Raw genomic sequence first — 26836 nt, 5'->3', positions numbered from 1 at the left:
ACTAGTAGTGCTTTGATCATTAGGAAGGTAGATCGGGTAGAGGCATACAGATATAATTAGACTGCACGAGTCATGAGTAATGGTAAGAAGGATAGAGGGAATAAGTAGAAAGTGTAGACAGGATAGGATAGTAATTAGTCAGCCAGATAGGTAGAGCATTGATACAATCCAATATTTAGGAGATGAGTATGCAGTAAGCAATAACAGATGATGTGGTGTGGTATATTGAAGATTTACCCACTATTGGTGTGGTTTAATATTGAGGGCGAAGCCCGAGTGATTAAATAAAGCCAACCATAGGTAAATTTCTATATGCCACAACCACGGAGTTGGTTATTGCTATTATACAATGACATTATTTAAGAAAAATCATACTTACTTTTCTTAAATAATGTCTTTGTATAACGGCGCATTACTGTTCTTCCGCTGGTTGTGGTACACTGCTTCCTTGTTTTGATGTACTGATCATGTGTATGGGACTTGCATCACACATGCCCAGTACATCAATGCTTTGAAACGAAAGCATCGGAGAAAAGAAAGACTCCGTAGCTCTGTTTTTTCCTTTTTTTTTATTTGTTAAAAAAATATATATTTTTAGCACTTTATACCGATGGAAAAAAGTCCGGGCGACCGGACCTTTTTTAGTTGGCATATTGTGTGATTTACAAAGGGCCACCTGCCCAATCAACATGCACGTTTTGGAATATCAATGGGGGGTCATTGTATAATGTCTATTTTACTATATGGGCTGGATATGCTATTCTATATCTTGGACATATAATTGGAGAAGAGAACATCCCTTGATGATTCTGTGACTTAGTTTGCTGAGCCATTGATTTATCCTTAAAGCAGAGAGGTCTTCTAGGCTTATAACACTGTAGGAGGTTTATGCAGGAAAAGGCATTCATCTGGGTGGTGAAGTATGGAATGAGCATTTTTTTTAGCTGTAAGAATTTATAACAGTAATGAATTAAGTAATTAGTTTATTTATTTGGTTTGTTTTTAATTTGAAAATTCCATATTTTATTTTTGAGAGTGCAAGGCAGTGATGGGATGTGTTAAGAAAATTAATAGTGAGCTTGGCAATGTTACTGTAGCATTGTTTAGGCTTTCCTAGGAGGCAGTTGTATAGGTACAATGTACAGGAGTGTTGGTAGTAGTTACGCATGTTCAGTAGATGTATGACCTATGTCAGTGAAAAATGGCATGGCACTGTATAGAGCTCCAAGCCTTTGGTGAGTTTTCCATATGACATTACATTTATAAATATTAATCTTGACCTTATCAAATGGCACACAAGCAACTTGTTGTTGGAAACTTCTTCAAATGTAATGCTTTAAGCAGAAGAAATACAAGAACTGTTTGAGTTTTTTGGACTTGGTTTAGAGAGGAAAAGCACCAGTTTAGTTTTTATTGTTGTTGTTATTATTATTATTTTTATTATTATTATTATTATTATTATTATTATTATTATTATTATTATTATTATTATTATTATTATTATTTTAGCACTGAGTACAAGGTGAGCATTATCTAGGATTCCTATGTAGTGGTCTGTAGCTGTCCCAAAGAGGGGAGCAGAGCAAATGATTGTTCATCACCTGCATATTGCATCATAGTAGATGGAGATGTCACAGCGTAAAGCTTATTTATGTATGTGTTGAATAGCAGGAGACCAAGTATGGACCCTTGCGGAACACTTATAGAAACTAGGAGGAAAGAGGAAAATGTGTTTTGCCACCTTACTGCTTGAGTGTGATTACCTATGTAGCTCTTGAACCATGATTATGTTGTGGGAGGAAAGTTAAGTTCTGTAGGGGTTTGGGTCAGTTTTGGGTGTGGAACAGTACTGAATGCCTTGCAGAGGCCCCCAAATGGCTGAGACTTGTTGCTCACATTACAGTGTTGGTTGACATTGTCTAGAAGTGATAGCAGAGTATTAGTGGTGGTGCCATGGAGTGGATCAAAAACCCATACCAGGTAGGTGAGAAGATATTATTGAGTAGATATTGCAGGATTTGAGTGTGCACACATCAGTCCAAGATTTTTGAGAGAGGATGGAGTATAATTCTGGCCTGGTAGTTACCTAAGTCAGAAGAGTTTCCTCCCTTATGTAATGATATGATGTATGACAGTTTCCATATTTCAGCAACATGCAGCTCAGTAATGGATCTATTTTTGAGGCTAGTGACTGGAAAGCCAAGGCCTCAGGTGCTACTTTGTTGTATTCTTCTGGTAGATTATCAGCTGCTAAGGTAGTTGAGTTAAGGAGTTTTCTGATGGCAGAGTAGGATTGTTTTTAGTATAAAGGTGTTTGCTTGAGGTGGATCTTTAGGTTTATCTTAACATGGTTGAGAACATTTGGATCTACCTAATTATGGTTACTCTGCTGATGAAATGAGAGTTCAAGTACTTTGCAGTAGTATCTTTTGGGATAAGATTAGGTTGGGCTTCTCTGCCAGGGTGAAGAAGATGGGGGATGGTGGACAAGAAAGTTTTTGGATTACTGTGGGAAGTGTTCAGAATCTTTACACAATAATTATTTTTGTCCTTTTTTTACACCTGCTTTTATTTGGTTCTGTAAAGAGCAGTAGGCTGGCAATTTGGAAGAGTTTTCTTATTCTGCCAGATTTTCCAAGCTGTGTCCCTAAGTCTCTGACATGTTTAGTAGTATGTGTTAGCCAGGGTGCATATTTTGATTTTATGCATGTTTTTCAGTGATAAAATCATTATGGTGTCATGTAAACATGTATTGCAGTAATATAATAGCTGACTTAGCTGTAATAAAATGCTTCTATAACCCATAACCTCCTCCTATGTACTTACTATATAATCTGACACTGCATACCACTATTTCATTTTGACTTCTTCTCATAATCCAAAAATGGCCAGTTAGTTTGAATTACTTCTTCTTTATGCCATTTAATATGAGGTGTTCATTTTTCTAAAGTGGACAGCATAAGATCCAAGTGTATTTTGTACTAGACCTGTCTCTGATCCAGGATGCTATAGGTTCTGTTCTCTGGAATGGCCGAAAGTAACACCTGACATACTAGCATCCAAGTTCAAAATAAGAGGGACAATACCAATGGGTTATGCTCAGACTGGATAATACAAAGGATCCTTTTATCTGTCCTGGTATTAGTATTGCTAAATGGGAGACATGATAGAAGTAAAAACAAATGTTGACAACTGTGGGAGAATCCCCCAGAGTCTTGGCTAGTGATTTCTTCCTGTAAATGCAGAACACATCATTTCCAAGTTGGGAGTGGATATGGCTGTGAGGGTCTATATTAGAACATCGAAGTTTCAAAACTTCGAATGTTCTACTATCAAACCCTATTCAGCAAAAGCTGAAAATACTGAAGCAACAGAAAACTGAATTATTTCCTAGGGAAAGAATTCAGTTGTCCATTTCTCTTGCTTCGGTATTTTCAGTGCTGTGGTGGAACGTTATGGGTCGGGTTCAGGTAAGTGTGCGATTGAGTGCGGTTTAGGTTAATTAGGGTTAGGGTGCAGGTTAGGTATGTGTGCAATTTTGTGGATGTGAGGGTTAGGTTCTTGTTCACTCGTGTTAGGATTAGGTGAGTTAGGGTTAGGGTGCAAGTTAGGTATGTGTGCGATTGTGTGGACGTGAGGGTTAGGGGGTTAGGTGAGTTAGGGTTAGGGCACGGGTCAGGTAAGTGTGCGATTGTGTGGATGTGAAGGTTAGGGCGGGGTAGGTGAGTTAGGGTTAGGGCGTGGGTGAGGTGAGTGTGCGATAGTGACGGACCTTAGGGTTAGGGTTTGGGTTAAGGTAAGTGGATAGTGGTGTGTGTATAGTTTAGTGTAGGATTAGGTGTAAGATTTTGTGTGTGGATTGCTGTTTGTTTGGTGTGCTTGTGTTGTATGCATGTGTTTTCGAAAAGCTGTTCTATATGTTCAATGTTTTCAGCTTTCACTGCATAGGGTTCGATATTAGAACTTTCGAAGTTTTGAAACTTCGATGCTCTAATATAGACCCTGGCTGTGAATGTACAAACTGGCACTACACATTCATTTCCTTCACTTCCAGGTAGAGTGCTTTAAGTTAAAATGATGTGCACTTGCAGATTCTTCCCCTTTATGAATCAGATCCCCTTTCTGCCTAAAATGTGATGACTGGATTGCTTTAGTTATCTGTATGAACAGCTGATGTTCAACAAATATACTATCTTTCTGGGCAGTAGAAACTTCTTCCCACCCTCTAGCAATCTTTCAAAGCTCAGAAGTCATCCATCTTCCTGTCTATGAGTAAGAAGTATTAATCACTTAGCAAGACCAGGACAGCCCTTCGCACTCCCAGAGAGGACCTTTTTAGTTTGTTTGTACTATAGTCAGAGAAAGATCTTTATGGAGATTGTTTCTCTCTCTCTCTCTCTCTCTCTCTCTCTCTTGCTCTCTCTCTCTCTCTCTCTCTGGGTGATTTCAGCTGCAGAGCTCAGATAAGAAACTCCTTTTCAGTTTTATTTCTTTCCTTTGCCTTTTTCTCTCAGTGCTAGAATAGTATATTCTATTGATTTATTTATTTCTCTTGTGTAAAGTTTGTATATAGTTTTAGTGTAGTTTCTCTTGCAATGTAAGACTTATGCTGTTTACTTTAAGCTCTTTTTGAGTTTATGTTGGAGTTTAACGCCCTTAAAGTATTTTTTTTTTGTTATTTATAATTGATTAACTGAGCTTCTGCTCTAAGAACATTTAAGTTCATTGCCTCTCATTGCCTTGTGCTGCCAAAATCACAAGTAAAGTGCAGCTGTTATTTCCATTGATTAAAGGGTTCTTTTGAACAATTTGACAGAAAAAAATTGCTGTTTTGTAATTTTTTTTATTTGGGGCTATGATTATTTAAGGTCATTCAGCACATTTTCAGGATTTTAAATGTTTTTTTTTTTTCTTCTGAATTGTGATCTGGGAGCCATTTTGTTTATGAAACACTTCTGACAGGAATTTTCTTAAGTTTTGGATTTATTGCTATTTGATGTATTTGAGTACATTTAAAACTTTTTAAATGAATTTCTAATTCAAATTGTGATTTTGTGCAGTTTGATTATTTGACATTTCTGACAGGAATTTTACTTGATAATATACTTATGTCCTGATCCAAGGCTATTTCTGTTTATGTTAGGCACAAACTAATTTATTTATATTGGGCGTCTATGTGATGTGTTTATTGTGCTTGGTGCTGGGTTACTGAAATTGCAGTATTTAGTATAGTTTCCCTATAGACTATATATATATATATATATATATATATATATATATATATATATATAATTGTAGGTATAGATAGTTTTATTAAATATTAAATATTAGATATTTTCAGTAATTTGTTATATTGTATTTACATATGCAAAGTTTTATACATGCATAAATGTTTCCCATATATTATTCATAGGGGTTGAGAAAGACTGAGAATACATTTTTCATGTGTTTTAACCTTTAAGTAAGGGAGTCTGGGACAATTGCTTGCTTTTTGTTGGTTGAGTGTTTTTACATTGTTTGAGACATGCCATAAAATGGGGTAGTTATTTATCAATGGTCATACAGTCTGATGAAGCGCTGTGATAAACATGAAAGCACTTACTGACCAGGTCTTTTTGATTTATCTTTTTTGGAATAAAAGTCAACTTTTATGGTTGTGGTGTGCCTCAGGGTTTGTTTTCTTCATTTTCACTACGGTACTCATTTTAGGCACTTTACCCTAGGTGTGGATTCTATTGTAAAGTTGTGTTGCTTCGTTTGCCACATAAAGGGACATGACAGAAGTAACAATGAGCAGGAACACGAGTGAACAAGAACCAAATACAGTCTTGAAAGGTAAAGGTGACATTACATTTAGCAGGCTTATTCAAGCAGAGAGTAACCCTCTCTTGAAATTAAATAGAAATTAATTACTAAGCAATGGTACAGAAAATAGAGATGCTAATCGGAATATAAACATTTTACCATTGACCAGGAAACTAGAAACTATTCTTGATAAAATGAAATATGTTCAATGGCAGAGGTAACATACGGAGGCCAGCCTCTGCTTTAAAGTAGTGCCACGAGGCTTACGGATTATAAAAATGCCAACCAAGTGCCAACAGCTCAGTTTAGAAACTAGCTGTGGCTATATGCATCTTTTAATTGAACAGTATATTCAGAATGAAAAAGACTTAATGCAAGAAGCTTTGACACTACAACAAGAACTGAATACTTTAGTGAATGAACAGGAAATGCATGATCTTTTAATGGACATACATACTCAACTTTCCCTTTTGGATAACAAATTACTTCAGGAGAAAAGAAAGAAGTTGGAGAGGGATTTTTTTTCAGATTTTCAAAGGGGTAACATTGAAAGCTATGGAGCACATCATCATGGACCTTTTTAACAAAAATATAGGAAATCTCCAAACTCTAGACCCAACACAATTTGGCTTTGTGAAAGGGAGATCATGCCTGCTCAACCTGGTTGAATTCTTTGAGTCAGTCACCAGGGCTGTGGATGAAGGTAAGGCAGTGCATACAGCCTACCTCGATCTGGCCAAGGCCTTTAATACCATTCTTCACTCTGGAATTATTGATAAACTCTTCAAATTAGGCATCAACCCCTTTATCACTATATGGGTTGCAAATTGGATCACATATAGAAACACAGTGTGAAATTAGTAGACTCCAAGTCAGACTGCCGACCAGTCACAAGTGGAGTCCTACAGGGATCAGTCCTGGGTCCTCTCCTGTTTGGCATCTACTTCTCAGAAGTCCAGGCTAACACAAAGGGACTCTGGCTGACCAAGTTCACAGATGACTGCAAGCTGGGAGCCATTATTAACTCCCGAAGTGATGCAGATATCCTACAGAAAGGCCTCAGGCTGAGACCAATGACTGGTGTCGAAACCATGGCCTTAAGCTTAATGCCAAAAAATGTGTCCTCCTCCCCTTTAGTAAAAATTCAGTTCCCACTAATTGCCATATTGTTGAGAACCCACTGAACACTGAAGGCATTATAAGAGATCTGGTGACGCAGGTTGACAGCAACCACTCCTTCGACCACCACATTTCTACTGTGGTCAAAAAGTCCTTCTATGTGTCACATCTCATTACCAAGAGTTTTGCATCCAGGAAGAAAGAGGTCATCATCTATCTCTTCTCTTTCCTCATTAGACCAGTCATTGAGTATAATGCCCCATTTGGCATGTACCTCAGTAGACACCTGCAACAGCTGAAGAAGCCACAGAAGTACCACACAAAGAGGATCCTAGGCATTAAACACATGTCCTACATGGACAGACTCAAAAGACTCCAGCTATTCTCTGTCTCATATCACCTACTTAGAGGTGATCTTTGCCTGACTTACAAATCCATGTCTGACCCAGCTCTGTTAGAAATGCTACATCTAAAGAAATCCCAATTCCACCACATCACACACTCCAGAGACCTCAACTTCATTACCACAATCAACATAACATGCTGGAGGGATAGGTTCCTCACCCAGAGACTGCCCATGCTCTGGAACAGACATCCCATACATGTGAAGCAGAGCACCTCGCTGTCCCTCTTCAAGAGAAATCTTTATGAGTGGATGGTAATAGAAAGTTCACCCCGGGGATCACTCCAGTGGGTCTACTTGATAGAGGCACTGGGAACTAATGTCAGGCGGTACAATGCTAGGGCACTTCTATTGTCTAGGCTTGTAAAGGCTCCAGGGCCATTAGCCTATTACACACCTATGAACCTATGAATCTATGTGAATGAGTGTTACATTACAGGGGCAGATGTAACAAATGCTTTGCATAAACATTCTCGGAAGTGGAAGAATTTTAAAAAGTTTTTGTTTTTTATCCCAGAAAAAGTTCCTATAACTTTAAGATTGGATGACTGTGGAAGTATTTCATTAAATTCAAAGAGATGCTATGGTACCTGAAGTTAGATGCCACCTGAGGGCAGGGTCTAAATGAAAATGTCTCAATTAACAGTATGTTAACGTTACGTGCCATGAAATTATGATTTATTTAATGACTGCGGATTTTATATTTATCCTTCTTATACAACTAGGCTTATTTGATTCATCTCTTTTTTATGGTTTTGTAACTGTATTTTTAATAGTAATATTTATCTAGTTATTTATTGACATTTGATGACCAGGAAAATCCAACTGGGTCAGAAACCCATTTACAGCGGAGCCCTGGGGAGAAAAGCTCTACACAAAATACATACATTATTACATTCTACAGTTGTGTGCACACTTTACATTCAATTATACAGTGTAATATGTGCACACTTACATAAAATTATAGATGTAGTACAATTTAGCATGTGGATGGATAGCAATTTACTTTCCAAAGTTCTGTCTGAATTTCTAGGCAGATTTGTACATTACTAGAAGGGTAGATTATATCATCATGTGTAAAAAGCTGTCATTTAGTTTTGTAGGTTTTAAAGAGTAGAAGGTTTAAGTATAGGTTGCAAGACAGAGGGAGTATGATAGTTAAGGATAGTAGCATGTATAGAGAAGCGGTATAAGGATTGGGATGCTAAGCACAAGTAGATATTGTATAAAGTATAGGAGTAAGTTATAGTAAGATATACTGAGGAGTAGAGGGTGCTGTGGAAGTGGATTTAGAAAACTGGGAGGATGAAGACGTAAGTAGATACTGGGCTAATAAGTTGTAGAAGAGAGGCGGTGATGAGGGGTAGGGGGGAAGCAGCAGAGGAGGGAAACAGGTAGTTTCTGTTAGAGAGAGAGGAACTGAGTATGTTAGTCTTTAGTTAAGGAGCAAGGACAAATGTGAAAGTTGAGAAAGTGATTTTTACTGTAAGTTTGAAGGTCTTAAAGGAATCTAAGACACTTATATTTAGGGGTAGGGCATTCCATGGTTTTGTAATGGTAAAGGAGTAGACACTATAGCCAGCTCTTTTGTTTGGTTTGTGTACATTTAGACGCTGTTTATTTGTGGAACAGAGATTTCTGGATGGGGTATAGGGCTGTAAGATAAGTTTTAATGCTGGGCAGCTGTCTGGCTTGTATATTATTTTGCGCGCTAGATATAATTGTACAAAAGTGAGGTAATGGGGGAATTCTAGCCTGCTTAGTTCAGTATTAAACCCTATGTTACAGCCCTACACCCCATCCAGAAATTTCCATTCCACAAAAAAAGGCTTCTGTATGTAAACAAACCAAACAAAAGAGTTGATCATAGCCAGTAATACTTTGTACATTATAGCCCATTAAATGAAACGATTGTGATCATGTGATTAGCTCATGACTAGGACTGTATTTTAAAAGTAGTTTGTGTGTGTGAATGGTTATTCTAATAAAGTGTCAGCAACTGAAGAGATAAAACACTGTTATTAAACTGCTTTGTCAGGTAACAGTTGCATTTTCTTTTCCATTATTGATTTGTAAATTTGAAACACTTCTGGTTCTGAGTGCTGAAGTGTGGTTGGTTCCAAGCTAGCCTCAGACTATGGCCAAAATATCATACAATACTGCACATGCTGATATATGACATATCATTGTACATGTCTGTAGTCTGCTGCCTTGACACTTGCAGTGGGTCACTGTAATATATCCTTGACATAGAGAGCAAGCTGGCTGTTGTATGTACCCTTCTAGTCAGTTTGATTGATAACATGAGTACACTACAACCTGTACCAAAGAGAACACCAAAAGAAGAAGCCGTACATGAATTATGGGTGGAAAATGACAGCTTTCTTGCAAAATAATCTCCACATAAGCAGTTACAGTTGCTGTGCATGTCACCACTAACAAGCAGCAATGTCTGTTTGGCAGTCATGAGCCATAACAATCATATTATAATGTGGCGCTGTCACACAGACTAAGCATGATATTCAGTATTACTCTTAGACCATATTTGCCCGTGCAGTGTATAGCCACACTGTGAATCACACATTACATGAGTACAACACATGGCTGAAATTTATTGTGGGTCACTGTCATTTACACAGGTGATAGGGGCCACAATAACACTAGAATGCAAAAAAAAAAAAAAAAATGGGTATGAGACATACCCCCCTGGAGGTGAAAGTGGTAGCCTTATCATCTGGGGTTCCTCTGCATGACCTCAACCTATTGTCACTCTATTGGTGGAAGGAGAAAAGACTGGAGACCTCTTGTGGCAGTGTTAGTGTGGTATCATTTGACAAGGATAGAATTTACCTGTGATGGGTCACAGAGCTAAAGTCCAATACTTGTTGCCACCCACAGTGAGGGGAGGCATGTGTTCTGGCATCATGTGATACTGCACATGTGCTTTAATCCAGCCAAGTCACACAGACATTCCCACCAGATAATGACCCTACCTTATATGTAGACAGCACTGCCCCTGTACGCATCTAGGAAGGTTCTTGTGATCTTTCCCAGGGAGGTGCTCATTAAAGATGTGCACTCCATCTCAACATGGAGCTGACAATAGTGCCACTCAGCACACTTGTCATCTTCATACTGAATGGCATAACAACAGACAGCACCTACATAACAATGATGCACATCAGATGATTTATCCGTAGTATGGCTTACATCTGTGAGAGCAAGTAAAACTTGATATTTCTGTGTTGTTAACCTATAGCATGTAGACCCACATCAGAGGCAGAATGCACTTCTGGGTCTCATGAAACATCATGGGCTAGCATGTCTGGGAATCTTGGCCACTGAAGATCCTTCATCCCTCTATGGATGCTATGTGCACAGGCTGAATAGTCACAGGAGTCTCTGTACCCAGATTTGTATCTGCAGCTTCATTTCATTATGGTCAAACATCCAGATGTGCACAGATAGTGTTACCGTGTACTCTAACCATGACTCATATGTATTGACATGATTGTCAGATGCATTAGACATGTTGAAATCAATCCTTGAAACAGCCTTGACTTGTTATCCATCATCACTGAGACCTATATATACATAACAGATACAGTACATTAATTCTGAACCAATGGTATATGCTGCTGTTGTACCCCTATTGCACGTAGGACAAGGGAGGTTATTCATCAGATTGTAGCACTCAGCCTTTCCTTGTTAGATAGCATGATACTCTTACAGATCTGATATGATTGTGATGAGAAATGTACATGGCAATTATATGAGTACCCCATACTTATTACATGTAAAAGGACTGCATATGTAAACATCTGCCATGTACTACTAAACCGCTACATGAGTCACAGAGACAAATCTAAGGTGGAACAGGATAATACCAGCATCCAGAACTCCATCAGGGATAATCCAAGGTGCATCAGTTGTTGTTAGGAATACCTGAAACTCCTCAAACTGCATTAGTTTAGAAATGTCCTATATCCTTTTTGATAATTTCCTTGATAATTCTTTCCACAGCTTTGCAAAGAAGACTAGTCAGACTAATGGGCCTGTAATTTCCAGAATTTGTTGATTGTCCTCCCTTATGAAGGGGATGACTGACACAGCATTTTCATGGTACAAAGCCTACTTTAAAACTATAGTTAAATAGTGACTCCAGGGGCCCTGCTAAGTTGTATTTTAGACTTTTCAGAAGGCATCCTGGGATGTTACTGGGGCCTACTGAGATTGTGTTCTTGGCTTTAGTGAGTGCAGCCAGTACATGCACTTTAGATATAGTTGGAGGCGTTATATTTGAGGGCATTTCTATTGAGATGGTTGGGCGTGATACAGGGGTAAAGCTGGAACTAAATGTGTTTGCTAAAAGGTTCACTATAAACCAGGATCAGTAAATGTGATCCAATTAACCACTGGTTTATGACATTATCGTGTGCTGCCCGTGAAGCTTTTGACATAGGTGAAGAAGGCTTATGGTTATCTTTCACCTTGGAGGCTATCTTAACCTCAAATTTATTAGTTGCATATTTAGTTTGATGAGAGTTTTTATCTTAATGGGAAATACCCTTCCTGATTTTTGCCATAATTTTTTCCCTTTTTGTCTACATCCCGTTTAATTTAGGATGCTACCAGGATGGTTTATTTCTGAGGCTAGTCCTGGACTTACTTCTGGTAAGTATAGTAGCCTTTACGTAAGCATTGACATGGTTGTATAGAGTTTCTGAGAACAATTCAGCATAGGCTGCTGTTTTCTCAGGTCTATATGACAGTATCGAATGGACTAAATAGCAAATGCTATTTAGTCGATCTGATACTGTCGAAATGGCAAAATAGCGAAGTCATGGAACATCGAATTTTTTACAAGGGAAAAAATTTGGTCGGCCATCTTCGGGACTTTGCCATTTCCTCCACTATGGTGCGATCTCTGAGTTGGTATATTTAAGTGTGGGAGGGCAAACCCCCCCCCACTTAAATTTGTGTTTTAAGGTTTTTTTTTTTTTCGGAGCAGCGAATTTTTTTTCCCAGGGAAAAAATGTGCTGTACCATTTGTTTGATATTTTGTTTAGATATTATCTGTATGATGAAATAGCATTCGCTATTTTCATTGTACGATAATATAATATAGACACGTTTTCCCAGGGTTTGGATGGGCATTGAAATTTGACAAACCATCACTTAATAAATGATAGTTTGCCTTGAAATAGTTCATAACTGTTACTGGTTTTACAGGACTTATGGAGCTGATTTTGATTTTGAAGGAGACAGCTTTATGGTTGGACCTTACCAGGGAGGATGAGGCATTGCGGGAGTGTAGCATTCCCTCGTATTTGTGAGAACAATGTACAGTATATTGGAGCCTCTTTTGGGTGCATTCACTATCTAGTCAAGGGTATTTGTATTTACTAAGTAAGGAATCTCTGTACCTGTAGATTTGAGGCCATGTACAATTCCCAGTCTATAGAGGGGCAATTAAATTCTCCCATGAGTAGTGTGTTAGTTTGGATGGTAAGTGTTGCCAGTTGGTCCAAGTATGTATTGTGGGCTTCTTGTGACATGTAGGGTGACCTATAGCTGTCTGAGATATAGTATGGGATTTTGTCTGTGGTGATCTGAACATGGAGGAACTCCAGTGTTCATCTTGTATGAGCAACTATGCTTGTTATTGATGTATATTTCGACACCACCACCTTTAGCCCTTATCTGGTCTATAAGTGTGGAAGACATTGAAACCATGCACTGCCGGGGTACTGTTTGGCACTTTAAACCATGTCTTGGTAACTACACAGATGTCTTTATTCTTAAGTGTGAGTAGGGTTTAGAGAGAATGTCATTTTTTTATTTAGGCTCCTGTCACTGAGCAGTAACATGTTGAGGTTCAGTTGAGTTGATTTTGCTGTCGCTAAGTGTGTCAATTTGGCATTGCCCAAAAAAGGCATTATGGGGTTGTCTAAAGTTTTAGCCAGTACTCAAAAGCTTAGCGGGGACAAGTGCAGATCACCCTTGGCAAAACAACGTGGTCTGTTAACCATGTCCTCCCATGATGACAAATATTTCATCCCTTAGAATGACACCAGAAAGACAGATAATTGTTAAAATCAATCATTATGGTGCAATGCGGAAATAAAAATTTTACCATTTTCTCTCCATCTTTGTCATATGATGCAAAATAGCTTAGTACACATACATATTGTAAATATCATGTCAAGAATGGCTTTCATTTTGTTTGTTTAATCTGTGCTGCAATTGTCATTTTGTATAGTAAGTTTTCAGAATGTGAATATATACATATCAGTATATGTTCTGTAACTTGTTTTATTTGGTTTTTGTTTATCATCTTAGAATTTCATGAATATATTGTTTCTTTTGCCGCTATTCTATTTTGTAATGTTACGCAATTATTGCCATATGGACCCTGATCATAGCTGGAAAGGGTCTGAGGGCAAACCCACCTACACAATTATCAAAAGTAATAAATACATAAAATAAATAATTATTATAGTGCACAACTTTAGCTAGCAAAACTAACTACTGTTTTATCAGACCTCTGACCAAAGTAGGAAACATATAAAGGCTAAACCTTAGCGGACATATCCAATATGAATGTATTTTAGAATGTATGAAAGCAGTCTTTTAATCTCTTCTAAAAACATAAAATGCTTTCCACACACAGCATAACTCTCTTCAAAGCAATATGCATGGCTTCCCTGGATTAGGTACAGTATGGTGCTACTGTACCAATTTCCACAAATTTATAGCACTTAAAGTAGTATGCATGTAAATTAGGCTTTGCAATGTGAATACATCTGAACCACCTTGTTAATTAGTTGCACAACAAGGTCTTGTAATGCCACATAACTTTTTCAGCACATACCCTATTTACAAGCAGAATACCTGACAGCAGTACACAGCTGCAAGAGACAAAACACTGAGTGAGTATTCATTAGCATGCACAGCTGTGTGCATTTTATCTATGATATTACGTGGCAGTAACTAGCATTAGTGGCCATAGCTGCTTCTTCCAGCATGGAATGCAAATGATAAAATATTCTTGTTATGCCTTCAAAGAGTCTGACAGTTGCTTGTTGTGTGTCTCTGACAGTCCATTTGATATGGCTGATGCTTGGAATGAACCTGGTGAAGTATTGACTAGTGCAATGGAAATCCATAAATCCAGTGAACAGCATATACACATGTGCATTGACATGAAGCAGTGACACCCTGGCTTGCTTGAAGAAGTGGAAGCAAAGGTTCAAACATAGCACCCTGAGAGGTACTGTATATAGTGAGCTGGACCTTTAAGTTCTTGAAAGGAATACACAATATTTAAAGAAGATGAAGAGAACAAGAGAGTTGATCACGGATTACATTAAAAAAGATGGAAGGGAGAGCCTCAACCTTTTATTTCAAGAAATCTGGACAGAGCCTAAAATAATGGGGGGACAAAGACCCAAAAATAGTGACAGATTTTAAATATTGTTCTTATAAACATAGAAAGTATCTAGAATAACAGTACTAATGTTAGCATACATTTTTTGAAATATATGAAATTTGAAACTCAAATGATTTCATTATTTAATTACTTCAATCCTCAATGATTTGCCAGAAAACCACACATTTTTATGAGGAATAAACCAAAAATATGAGGCAGAAATCTGGACATTCTGTGAAAATTTGGACAGTTGAAGGCTATGATAAGAGGAAAAAAGACAATTCTTCACAGACAAAGAGGAAGACAAATGGGATTTTGTATTATAAAGGCTGTGGACTACAAGACAATGGATATTTCAACACAGGATGAGACAGGTCACAGGAAAGGATTCTTAAATGAAAGTCATGGCCTGTTATGTAAGACATCAGAATACCACTAAATAAATTCGCTCCAGCCTTGAAACATAAGCTCTGACTACATCGCAGGCGACCTGAGTTCTTTAAGTGCCTTGGTCGCTTTAAGGGTTAGGCAGGGAAAGGTAAGTGAGCACCTGATATTTGAGTGCCCCACTTCAGGGAGGTGGCTAGCCTCATTTTCATTGCTGAACTCAGCTGGCAAGCCGGAATACAGCAGAATGCAAATTAGGTTATTGAGTTATGTGTTGGATGCAGGTTTGGCAAGATCATATGTCAATGCACACTCTCAGCAAGTGCAGCATAGCATTGCTACTATCTGCAGAGGACAATGATTGGTTCAAAACAGAAATGCGGGCATGACAGTTACAGAATGGACCACCTCCATTGAAACTCTAACTTAAGCAGGGAGTGGAATGGTTATTCTGCTCCTGCTTGACTCATGGAACAAATGGGCTGCAGGGTTCCTGCAATGGGGCTGGAAAAGAAGGCTCAGCTTTCACCTGGAAGGAAACAAAGGACTTTCCACAACTCCACAACTAGTTGGCTTGAGGGCATGAAAAATATACATAACACTGAAAAGTAAAATGCCAAACTAAAAGGGAATTAGTGCATATTTAAATTAATTGTTTTTGTAGGGTGTCTACCTATGCCCACTGTATGGTGGCTTAGCTCTTGCACACCAGATCTGTAAATATACTGCAACAAATGAGGTTTGGTAACAAACCATTTTGTCCAGGGACATCTTCAAAAGGGGGTGAGATAAATATATTTGTGGGAGTTGGGGGTGGTGGGGATGAAAGGGTTAAATGGGAAGGAGGGATGGTTGAGAGGAAATTAGCTAAGGGTGGGGAGGGACTTAAGGGGTTTGGGCAAGTGTAGCTGGGTTAGGGATCACATTTTGGTGTGAGCTTCCTAGTGTGAGTTTACAGTATGTCCAAGATGACCTGTAGGTACGGCTGGTGCAGGTTGGCTTTGGATTAGCAATGGTTAGTATGGGAGATTAAGTTACAGTATATATAAGTAGCAGTATTAGGTATGTAGTAAGGGTGCGGTGCAATTACTAACCTCATAGTTTTTTTTTCTTTGGTTGTGTTACTTTCAACCAACTGGTAAGGTTGTTGAAGGTGTTTTACCTGTGGGAGAGCTTGCTTGCTAACAACCTTGGGGTCCAGGAACATTACAAACTTTCCGGGCCACAAGTGAAACATGGCTCTTGCTAAAAGTAGGGAGTTCAAACTAGGACTTTCTCAGTTTAGGTCTGATCTTACATTTTGTTGGCTTTTGCTGCCTTTTTAGCTTCTGCGAAGTGAGCACTGTTATTAGTGTGGTAGCAGCTTCAGCTTGTGGTACTCCGGTTGTTGAGGGATGTGTAATTGGGCCAAAGATGTCTTATCACAGGCTTGTTTTTGTGTCATGGCCGTGTTCCCCTGCAATCAGCTCTTTGTGATTGCAGTGTGATGCTTTGTAGGGTCTTGGACAACTGTTTTTTTTTTCTTTCCGTGCTGGCTGTGTGTTGGTAAAAATGGTTAAAACGGGCTGCTCCATTACTGGGAGGATCAACAAATGCATGTCAGATGCTTTTGAGTTACCTCTGAATAACAATTGCAGTCTGCACATGCACAGTGAGTTGTGACCACTTATACTACATAGTTTACAGTACTCAGTGGGTATTATTATTAATTAAAAAAATATGTACATATAGATATATATATATATATATATATATATATATATATATATATATATATATATATATATTTACTGGACTGTGGGGAATATCAGACATAGGTGCAAACCTGTCAACAGGTTACGTTTGAGAAGATGGGTAGTGCATGCAGCTGGTCTGGGATGTTTTGGCAAGTTATGTATAAAAGTGACTAACCATGGCTGGCATTCAATCAGATTAGAGTTAAGGATCACAACTTTCTGTGGCAGTAGTTTGTGCACACATATTTCAAGGTGGGAACTCTGGGTGAAATAATCCACTGTTTAAGTTTATAGGTTCTAGTACTTTGTTTACAACTTTATCCACATACTGTGCAAATGTGAATGAGGAGTCAGATATGAAACCATGATACTGTTGCTGTGTGACCTGTGATAAGATGATTTGTCTGCAATTTGCATATGGGGTACGTTTTGCAGTTTTTGGGTTGTTGCAAACAGCGTGATATTAGATTATGTTGGATTCAATAGGAGTGATTTTGATGTGTCCAGTTGCAAAACATTGTGAAACTGTATTGGATTTTGTGTTGTAGGGCAATGTGAGTCTAGCTATATTTTAGGAGCAATAGGTCATTAGTATACATTAACAAATTTATTTAGGGTATTTTGTAGATGAAATCGTTTATGTAGATGGACAATAGTAAGGATCTATGATGGACCTTTGAGGTACTCCAGTGTTGAGGATGCCATAATCTGAGAATGTATTGCTAAAATGTGCTTAAAAACATTTTGTTTTGTAGGTAGCCTTTGAACCATCACATGGAAGGTAGTCCAAGATTAAGTTTATTGAGATTTTGTAGGAGTGGTGTATGGTTTACTGTATTCAAGGCTCTGATGAAGTCAATGAACACACTTCCTTTCAGGAGGGAGTTGATCATGTTATTGAAGATGGTGTCTATGGCCCCATAGTGGTGAAGACCTTGTGGAAACCATGCTGAGTCTCACAGAGGAGGCTGTATTTAATTATGTGTTCAAATATTTTCTTGTACAGTACTTTCTCTTATTTCACCTAGGAGCATATATTAACAATGGGTCTTTAATCTTTCTATTCCTTTGGGTGGATTGTCATTGGTAGGTGAAGTATTAGAGTGCTTGAAAGCTTCTGGAAATGTGTCAGTAGTGAGCGACAAGTTATATAAATATATATATCAGAGGGAAAGTTTGTGGCTGGTGAGTTTCTGTTAGGTTTTGCAGGGCTCAGGTATATGATGCCAATCGTCTTGGAGGACCAGTTTGGACTGGGGAGGGAGGAGATTTGTATGAGGCAGCCACTTTGGTCTTCAGGGATCACATCACGTGGGAGTGCAGACCTGTTTGATGCTTGGGTTAAGCTCATATGTCTTCAGGGTATTTTCGCAGGCTGTGAGGCACTGGAGAGTGTCGTGTCTTCCGCGCAGGCATGAAGTTGTATTAGCCGTTCTGGGGCAGGAAGCACAGATTGTTGCAGAAGGTCCATTCCGGACATCCTTTAGCTCTGTCCCTCTTAATCTCTTCTAAAGTTGGTGACTTTTGGAGGAAAGATGGTGAATTACACTTAATGAATAATGACCATAATAAGAGTTATAAACTGGTTACTTCAGAAAATGTATAAAACAAACATTCCCTAGGCAAAGAACTGTTCCTCTTCCCGAAACAGCTTTCAGAAATTGTAGCAAAGAGCTTAATTTGCTCTTTGCAATACTTCATGGTGCACACACACACACACACACACACACACACACACACACACACACACACACACACACACACACACACACAGTGCAAACAAATATTTTAAACAGCAGCTCAAAAAAAAGGGATTCCAACCTGATTTGCAGGGAAAATTTGGAAGCTCTTCTACAGTGTCCATCTGGGACAGCTCTACATGCTAACTAGCTGCAGCTTTGATTTGGAGTCTCTGTCTGACCCTGTGCATTTTTCCTTCTTTATTAAAACAATATTTTAGTAGACTGATCCTTGAGAAACTGTCTTTTAACCCCAGTTGTCTTTATAACTACTGATCTATCTCTATCTCAACTTTTTTTTTTTTTTGGGGAAAGTTATTGAAAAGATAATGAACATGCAGCTTGACAACCTAGTAGGTGATCTTGTTATTCTATTAACAGGTCCATCAGTGTATAGGCATATTATCCAGCTGAAATTCAATAAATAAATACAGTAAACATTAAATAGATAAATTAACGATGTCATAACATTCAAAAAAAAAAAACTGAAATCTCATCTAGAATCTGAATACATATGCAATTCTTCAGGGCCCCCAAATAATCAGTGACCATATGCAATATATATCTGAGGTAGTCCTATTGCAGGCTTTAGCTTAGACACTCCAAGTGTACACTAATATATATACATATATAATGTACATAGGTTGCTTGACTTACTTTATATAATTTACAAAAAGATGCTAGTTAAGCTGCTAGTCACATTTGCACTTACTTCATATTAGGTTGCAAATTAACTGGCATATATTCATGTTGAGATCTTGGGTCTGGGCAACAAATGGTGGAATTTTATAGTTCATACTTTGTAGGGCTTGAGGCCATCTGCCAGGTGGGTCTGTTAGGATAGCATGGACTGCTGCCCATACCTTGTAGCGGTATACTAGAAGGTCCTTATGTGAACTGGCATGGTTTTTTTGACCACTTGAAAGGTAGTTTCACATAATTTTGTAGCAAGTGTACTTAGCAGCAAACAGTACAGGATCTTTGTAAACAGTGGGTGGCTTAGCATTAACACCTGAATTACCTCCTGGGGTATGGACATATGGGCCTCTGTTCAGATGCCTTGCTGCAGCTAGGCAACTGCAGGTATATATAAAAGAAAAAAAAAGTGAAGAGAGCAGCGCATAACTATGATGTGACAGATAATTGGGGGACACAATTAGGTTTGAAGCCATGTATTGTGCAGAGCAGGAAAAAGGGGGAGTTGTATGATGGGTCCTTGCTCTGTGGTCATGGATGGGTGGGCCTTGCTGGTGAGAGCAGGTGTTCGGGATGGCAGTGGGGTCAGTTTGGGTACACAGCATATAGTTCAGCTGCCGCTTTCATCTTGAAGGGGGTCACAGTTGGTGGGTCATACCTTTCATCTGTACAGATTTGCAGAATATCTGGATTTTGCTTCATAGTTTTGATCCACCTTTCATAAATTGTGACTTTCTAGTAAATCATTGCAGATTTAGGTCAGAGAATAAGAAGACATTTGAGTTTCAGACTTCATGCCCTTTGGAAGATTCATACCAATGGAAACGAGTCATTCTATTTACTTTCAAAGCTTGTAAGAGTAATAATTAAATAGTGGCAAGTGTGTAACAGCAACGGTTGGGATGTATGTTGCTGTAACATCGGTTATCCCTCAGCTTTCTAAGTTTATAAAGAGCAATGATTTAGAAATTCTCTATATTGGGTCATTGTCCGAATTTTACTTATAACTTTGTGTAGTCATTTTCCCCAGTGAAAGTGGGAGGGATGACTGACAGGTAATTTATTGCTATTTTGCAGTAAAGTGGACATTGCTGCCCTGAGACAGCAGAGGAGGCAGATTTAAGCTCATTAATTAGGCCCTTCTTTAAACTTTGGGGTTTTGCATGTGGGGTTCTCAAATCTGATGGATAACATAATATAGAAGGGGGATCATAATGATAAGGTGTTTGCTGCATAGACACAAGGTGTAGGGTTTGAGGTTCACCATAGTTTCAGTTCTGGTAAAGGCAAGGTGATTAATCTGTTTTCTTTTGCAGATTGTGTAGGTGTGAAATTGAGTGGGTTGTGGTTGGTGACCTGAAGGAAGAGGAGTCGGAAGTGATGGAGCTTGTTTCACTGTATGTCCCGGTCCCTTGAGTGGTGCACAATGAGGTCAGAGATGGGTGAGCACTGAGGAGCAGCAGTCGGTGCTCTGATGAAATCGATTTGAAAGGTAATGGATTCTTCTTGGTGTGGCTTTTGAATGTTGGAATGGTGCACAATGGGGTTCCAGGGGAAGATATGTTTGGGCCAAGGTAATGCAGGGCCAGGGGTTGTTTATAGGGAGTTTGGGGTTTACAGGTGGGGTAGAATCACAACAGCAATCACAGGAGCATAAGATGCTATAAGGTTAATGGTCTAATGCCCTTGTAGGCTAGCCAAATTCAATTTCTTATTTCTGCATACTGCTCCTATTGTCCTTCAATGGACATGGGTGGAATCCTTGGGTGAATTGTTTAGTGGTCATTGGTTTGAAGGGTCGAGGTAGGTTGAGAGGAAGATGGATGGACTTTGACTATTGTCAATATGGGTTTGGTTGCGGAGATTGGTGTTGGGATATGGAGTTTGGGGGTACAGTTTTCTGTGGCATTTATGTTATGACTGTATTTAGTTATTCCAAAATTATTTTGAGGGTCAGCTAAGGCTAGGATGGTCATTATGTGCTACACTTGTTCTGGATAGTTGGAGGGATGGTAGGATTGCTTTTGGACTTTATTGTGTAGTCCTACTATTAGGATGATGGCACGCAATTGCCCTTGTGTGGTTTCTTGTGGCAGTGGGTTTAATGTTTTGATGTTGCCTAGGGAAGTTAATGTCCTAGGGTTCATTATGAGGTTAATATTGGTAGTTGGAATGAGTGAGTAGTTTATTTACAGAAGTTATGCAAATATATGGTTATTATTTTGGTATTGGAAAGGGAGCATCAGGTTTAACTATTAGTCAAGTGGTGGCTTTTGGTGCTCATATGGCAGGCTTTTTGGAGGGAGGGTTGCTGATAGGGATCTAGTTGGGATTGGAGAGGATGGGTACACTGAATGTTGTAATAACCCCTCCCCTTTTGTATGGGTGGTTAGGTTGTGAGATTCTGGTAGGAGAGAGGGGAAACGGCATGGTCAGGCTGATGGGTAGAGAAGAAGGGCAGACTTGCCCTCTTCTGTTCCCCCTTTAGTGTCGGATGTTCCTTTCAATGAGTTGGGAAAAGAAAGTCAGTAGTTGGATGCTGACTGATGAATAAATAAGCAAGCAAAGGTAAGGATGCTGCTTATTAGTTTGGATATTTAATTTCATCATCTTCTTTCGGCTGTTCCCGTTAGGGGTCACCACAGAGGATCATCTGTTGCCATTTTTTCCTGTCCTCTGCATCTTGCTCTGTCACACCAACCATCTGCATGTCCTCTCTCACCACATCCATAAACCTTATCTTAGGCCTTCCTCTTTTCCTGTTACCTGGTAGCTTTTTCCCAATATACTCAGCAACCCTCCTCAGCACATGTCCAAACTAATGTAATCTTGCCTCTCTGGCTTTGTCTTCAAACCTTCCAACCTGGGCTGACCCTCTATTATACTTATTCCTAATCCTGTCCACCCTCGTCGCACCCAGTGCAAATTTTAACATATTCAACTCTGCCACATCCAGCTCTAACTCTTGCCTTTTTGTCTATGCCACTGTCTCCAATGCATATAACATAGCTTGTCTGACTACCCTCTTGTAGACCTTCCCTTTCACTCTTACTGGTACTCGTCTGTCACAAATCACTCCTGACACTCTTCTCTACCCACTCCATCCTGCCTATACTCTCTTCTTCACCTCTCTTCCATGCTCACCATTACTCTGAACTCTTGATCTCAAGTATTTAAACTCATCCACCTTTGCCACCTCTCTTACACACTCACCATTACTCTGAACTCTTGATCCCAAGTATTTAAACTCATCCACCTTCACCACCTCTACTCCTTGCATCCTCACAATTCCTCTATCCTCCCACTCATTCACACACGTATATTCTGTCTTAGTCCTGCTGACCTTCATTCCTCTTCTGTCTAGAGCATATCTCCATCTCTCCAGGTTCTCCACCACCTGTTCCCCACTCTCACTACAGATCACAATGTCATCTGTAAACCTCATAGTCCACGGGGACTCCTGTCTAATTTCCTCTGTCAACCTGTCCATCACCATTGCAAATAAGAAAGGGCTCAGAGTTAATCCTTGATGTGATCCCAGCTACACCTTAAAATGCATCCGTTACTCCCACTGCAGACCTCACTGCTGTTACACTACCCTCATACATATCCTGTACCACTCTTACTTACTTCTCTGACACTCCTGACTCCCTCATTCTATAACTGGTAAATGTAAGCGAGTGGAGGTAAGGATGCTGCTTATTTGGTTGGATGTGTAATTCAATAAATGGTATATGAAGTGAGTTGTTGGATGCTGCTTCATAAATGAAGTAAGTGAGTGGAGGTATGGACACTGCTTACTGGGTCAGGATGAGTAAGGTCACATTGTCTTGACTTATTTGGTTGGATGTGTAATTCAATAAATGGTTTATGAAGTGAGTAGTGGGACACTGCTTCATGAGTAAAGTAAGTGAGTGGAGGTATGCATGCTGCTTACTGGGTCAGGATGAGTGAGGTCACGCTGTCCTGATTAGCATTACATAGATGCTTATGTTGTGATTAAATCAGCTATGCTATGTTCAGTTGTAATTAATAAATATTGGTTATCAAAGCCATGTTATGGAAGTTTAATAAAGGTCATCTGACATCATTCGGAGTGATGTGTTTATTGAAGGGGACTGGGACAAACTTCATTGAAACTAAAGGAGGAAAAAATATTAAGGGAAATAAAGTCTTATTTCCCATTTACCCTGAGTAGGCTGATCTTCCACCCACGGTATTCTAGTATCTCTGCTGAAATGTAACCAAAACTTTTAAGTTTGACAAAGTGATTACTTGCAATTTTCTTCACTGTAAATCCTATTTATGCTGCCATTTTTGTAAGTTCATAGACAAGACGTATTTTGTTGTCTGGGAGGTTAGAACAGATGATTAAGAATAAGAAATGCTAAAAAGTTTCATAATGTGTTCCTGGGTTTGGTTTTAAAACTCTCAAGTTGCCTAGAATTACCAAACAAATGAAAATAAGTAGAATTATGTGATGCAAATTTTGCACTGAGTTGATTTGTATACTAAATGTTACCTTTTATTTAAACTTTGCCTTTTGCGCTCTAAAGTTAAAATGATGCTTTTAGCATTCTCATTATTTCATTTATAAATATGATTCATACTTATTTCTGAAATGTCATATACATTTATCATACTACAGATTAAATCATTTCAACTTTTCTACCTCTGAGATCATACTCTGAAACAATAAGACATTCTTATGTTATTTTTACATAAATAAAATAAATATAGTAATAAATAGATATGTCTGTAAAACAAGGGCATAGATGTCAAGAGATGTAGGTGTGGTGAATTCACTTATGTTTACATTAAATGACTAATGCTGGAGATCTACATCTATATGCTTATATCTGAAAGTACATGCATTTTTGCAGAATTTCACATATTTATATCAGTCAACAAGTTGAAAAGGCTTTTTTTGACTATGCTGTAGTTTAAGATAGATCTTGGGGGAAGTACTTACACATTAAGTAAGGCAGTTAGTGAAACAGACTAAATAGTCTGGAATGGCTATATGAAAAATTCTGTTCTCTTCAAGTTATGAGAATTAAATAAATCAATAATAACATTTACTTGACTGTACAATGATTCATATCTGTAAACACATCAAAACAGCAACAATAGTATCTGTGTCTATCTTTTTCCTTATGATATGAGTCTGTTGCTGTTGGGCTACATTTCTTTGTTTACTTTGCTGATATTGGTGGCAGATGGTTTGTACATTTTATTATACGTCTGTGGCCCACAACCCATGTTTGCCAACAGATACCAACATATTTGCTTTAGATTCCATCTGCAACACCATTTGTATTAGTTGCTTACATTTTTTGCTTAATTTTGTTTCTTTATTTTCTGAGGAGAAGCTTGACACAGCATAAAAAAGAATGTAATATGGAGGTCATAAGGAATGTGGTAACAAGGTCTGCTACCTGAACGTTTTACTTCTAGATAATTTGAAAACTATGAAATTATAGGGCCTTTTTTAAAATGTTATTAGAATATAATTAACACCTTAGTTAGGGGGTAAAGTCTAACATGTTGGCCACTCTCTGCCATAATAAAACTCAGGAGTGGCAGCACAACTAGATAATGTGGCATGCTGGGTTGTATTTCTGTAACTATAGCAAGCTGCTTACTACAACTGTAAAAAATATCTTGCTACAGCTACTATCACACACTGAGCTTCACAGCAAACACAAATGTAACAAATATGATATGGTTTCAGACGTGAATGGTGGTACTATACTTTTATCCCATCAATTGTGTCCACTAATAGCTTGCACCTGGGGTAATCACCCCTTTTGTTCTATTCCTTAGTTGCAGCTCTGCTAAGAACTACAGAATGGGATGGCAGGGCATGAGAGGAACACCAAATTGGAAAAATCTGACAAGAAAGGATAAGGATTTAGTATAAATGGAATGTATCCAGAAGTAGTTTATGTTTCTTTTTATGTTGGCCTTATTTATCTGCTAGTTAGGTAATATGTAATCAGGTTTAAGTGACTTGCTTAGTGTCATATAGTAGAAATCAAATGAATAACTTCAGGATGAAGTTAATTAACAGCTCCTAGTCTAGCCATCTATTGTAAACTACCAGAACAAGGCACACAGGAAAGAAGCAAGGATAATCAAGAAACAGGAATTTGTTTTAAAAGGAATAAAACTGCATTTAAACAGCTAAAGATAAAAAGAAGTGAAGCAGAAAAAATGAAAATAAAAGGGTATGGCAGAAAGTTATCAAACTGAGATAGAGAAGGTACTCTAGGTGTCATACAGAAAAAATGGTCTATGATCTTATAGGGCTGAGGAATATACAAAGCCTGTATAAGGACTTATTTGTTAGATGGTGATGTAGTTCAGATGGAAATATATCTGTGGTATTCAATGCCTGCAAGGATCATTTGCAGACTAAGAAGCATAGAAATAAGATAAGGTAGAGCTTGGGGGTGTTTTTTTGCAAGGCACACATGACCTCTGGTTAAATTGCCTAGTGAAACCTATGAGCCTATGACAAAAAGACCTGGTTATATGGTTTAAGAGACACGAGGGACTAAAGGGAGATAAAGCATAACAGCAAAACTGATCCAAATGTACTCAGCAGGCTGAAAACATCCATTTTACACTCAGCCAAGGATGGGGAATCTGAGCCACATTGGAGCAGAAAAGAGGGAGGTAAGAGGAGCAAGAGGACAGAGGGATGATTAGATAGGTACAACAAAGAATGAAGCTAGAAAACAGACAACAGAAGCATAATAGGCCAGAGAACAGGAAATGTGCTTAATACAGAAAGGAACTGAGACCGGTGCATGCAAGACAGGGAGGACAGGAGTAAGACAGAAATAAGAAAGATAGCAAGGAGGAGTGAGAAGTAGTATACATATTACAAGAATAAATACCAGAAGGACCAACGAAGAAGGAGGTAGTGTTAATCTTTCAGGCAATATAAAGAGATTGAGCCCAAGTGAAATGACAGAGCTTCAGAAGTGGAGCAAGTAGTAGAGACAGCATGTTAGATGCATGTAATACTAGCAGTGGGAGCCTAGAAAGAAACCTGGCAGGGATTGTAGTTGAGAACAGGAAGCAGGTCTAGTGATCGGATATTCAATAACATGGAATATCAGTTAGATTTAGAATGGAGTGCATTAGAGTCCTTGAGAATCATCCAAGGTTTGAGATTAGATAAGGCAAGTCAAGAAGTGAAAACACATCTTACAGATGTCAGAGGACATGTGCAAGTTGTAGTGCAGGTGGCCAGCAAGGACTTGGTTGGTGGAAAGTAATAAGTAGTAGGAAGAGACACAAGAGAAGAGAAATGGAGCAAGCCCTGACATACAAAGGGTTGGTGTGTCCTTTGGCCTATTCAGCATTGCTACTCATACCAAGTGGTATCAGAGTAAGAAAAGATAAAGCCAGGATACTATATGTAGCTTTGAAACTAGCTTAATTATCAGAGGTTTGTACTAAAAGGTGGCTGGGGAAGGTAAGGCAAAGACAGAACCACTATATTAAC

This window comes from Protopterus annectens, chromosome 5.part0 (genome assembly GCF_019279795.1).
Source record: "Protopterus annectens isolate FY-2018-M chromosome 5.part0, PAN1.0, whole genome shotgun sequence".
Lineage (NCBI taxonomy): Eukaryota > Metazoa > Chordata > Ceratodontiformes > Protopteridae > Protopterus > Protopterus annectens.
Note: the sequence above shows the minus strand (reverse complement) of the source record.